The sequence below is a fragment of the Octopus bimaculoides genome, chromosome 7 (assembly GCF_001194135.2).
Source record: "Octopus bimaculoides isolate UCB-OBI-ISO-001 chromosome 7, ASM119413v2, whole genome shotgun sequence".
In the NCBI taxonomy this organism is placed as follows: Eukaryota; Metazoa; Mollusca; class Cephalopoda; order Octopoda; family Octopodidae; genus Octopus; species Octopus bimaculoides.
In genome coordinates, this window is record NC_068987.1 from 30,947,557 (window position 1) to 30,949,865 (window position 2,309).

Sequence of the window (2,309 nt, forward strand, 5' to 3'; positions counted from 1 at the left end):
ACACCTTGGACAAGTGTTTTCTGTTATAACCTCAGGCCGACTAAGGCCACGTGAGTGGATTTCGTCAACGGAAACTGAAAAAAGCCCGTCGTGTGTGTGTGTGTGTGTGTGTGTGTGTGTGCGAGTGTCGTTGTATCTGTGCTTGTGCCCCATCCTCCGATCGCTTGACAACCGGCGCTGGTGTGTTTACGTTCTTATAACCTAACGGTTCGGCAAAAACGACCGTTAGAATATTTATCAGGACTTTTGAAAGAAAAAAATGTACTGAGGTCGATTAGTTCGTCTAATATTCTTCAAAGTGGTGTTCCAGCATGGCCACAGTCTAATGATTGAATCAAAAATTAAAAAAAAGTATTTGTACGCATGTATGTATGTATGTATGTATGCATGCATGCCTGTATCTCTCTAGCAATCAATAAATCAATCGATCAATATATATGTGTATGTCTGTGTGGGTGGATGTATTGATCGATTGATAGAGAAATTACATGCCTGTATCTCTATCAATCGATCAATATGTCCACCCACAAACGCATGGATTTCATACATGTATTTGCATACACGCACTTACACACACACACACATGCACACACATACACACACACAGTGCTGGGTTTAGGACAAATGAAGCCCTGTGCTAGTTAAGCTATGAGGCCCCTTACTTATGAAGGCCCTTCCTTGGCCCCTTTATGTTAAAAAATAGCGTGTAGAAGCGTTCATATTAATAGTTCCACTTTTATAACTTTTAGGAAAAACATTTGAAGGTTTAACATTTGAATAATTCCTCGATAAAAATTTGGGGGCAGGAAGATGCCCCCCCCCCCCCACTACTCTCACTCTTGGTCAGCGGGGCCCTGTGCTTCAGCACACCAAAGCACAATGGTAAATTCGTCACTGTACGGGCGCGCGCAGATACTTAAGCCTGTTCTCTATTTGTTGCGTTTTCTGTGCAAGGGAGAGAAGCGATGAAAGAATATTTTCTCCCGTTTTTGGAAATTGACTTTTTAAAAAAAATAACATCGTTTTTCTGCTATTATTTTAAATATTTAATTAAATTTCATCTTCAGCATTTAATTTCTCTTTATTTGCAGACAGCTGAATCGACACTTCGTATAATCTTGTGTGTAATATGTCTCAAAGAATTTAGTCTCTGTATTAATTAACCATGCTCTATTTGACAATGATTGTTAAAAAGAAAAAAAAACAGAAGTAGATAAGAATATTTGATAAAATAATTTGATAAAAATCGATAAAATCGATAAAAGAAAAGAAAATAGTTTATAAAAACCGATAGCTTTTCTTTCGTTTCAAATCGGATAGGAAAAGAAATGGTGTATATAACTGTTTATTAAATGATTAGAACATGCATAATATATCTTTTCTCTGCAAAGGGATGCGAGGAGTACGACAGATCGCCTCTGAGTCAGGCAAATAATTCGGAAATAACGGCAAATGATTTTGGTTTCAATCATTGTGTGTGTGTGTGTGTGTGTCCTCCCCGATCTGTTGTTCTCCACCTGCAAGCGCGTGCTACTCTAAGTTTCTGGGGGAAGAGCTCTTCCCTAAACATATTATGTTTAAACAGGAGTCCGGACAAAACCTCACTAGAACAAAATCCCACAAGGACAAAACTCCACTAGGACAAAATCCTCCAAGAGGAAGACCATGGAGGAATTTCTGAATGGTGTAAGACACAACATCAGGTTATAGTAAAATGAACTTCAACACTTAATGAGGTTTTCAATATTTTATTTGTTTTAATGATATTCTTTTTACTATGCTCATTGTTGTGATTCATGTAACAGTTTACATATCGGAGACGTGTTCAGAAACTACAATAGGAGTTTCGTCCTCCGGGGTATTTTTCCTAGGGTTTTTTTTTTTTGTGGGTCTTGTCCTTGTGGAGTTTTGTCCTACACTCGTCTAGATAAGAGATGGAAGAATACTTCCCATAAATGTGCTGCTTCTAAATAAACGACGGGATGGTAACGCTTGGAGCAACAGTGATCATAGGTCTTTTGGACCAGAGGTGATCTATGATCAACGTTATCCCAGCCATGACCATCCAATCCAATATTCGGATATAGTGCATCTAGGACTAGGATATATAGGATTAAACAATAACTCTTTGTTATTGTTTAGTCGCTGGTCTGCATTAATCCAAATGCCTATGCTCAAAGACTTCCAGCCGTGACCGTCCTATAATTTATTTTAATACAGTTTATATGAAGCTATATGATAAAGACAGAAATGTATGCAGTATGTGTAATTTGGCTGCTATTTCTAGCAGCTCAAGCAACTACATTCAA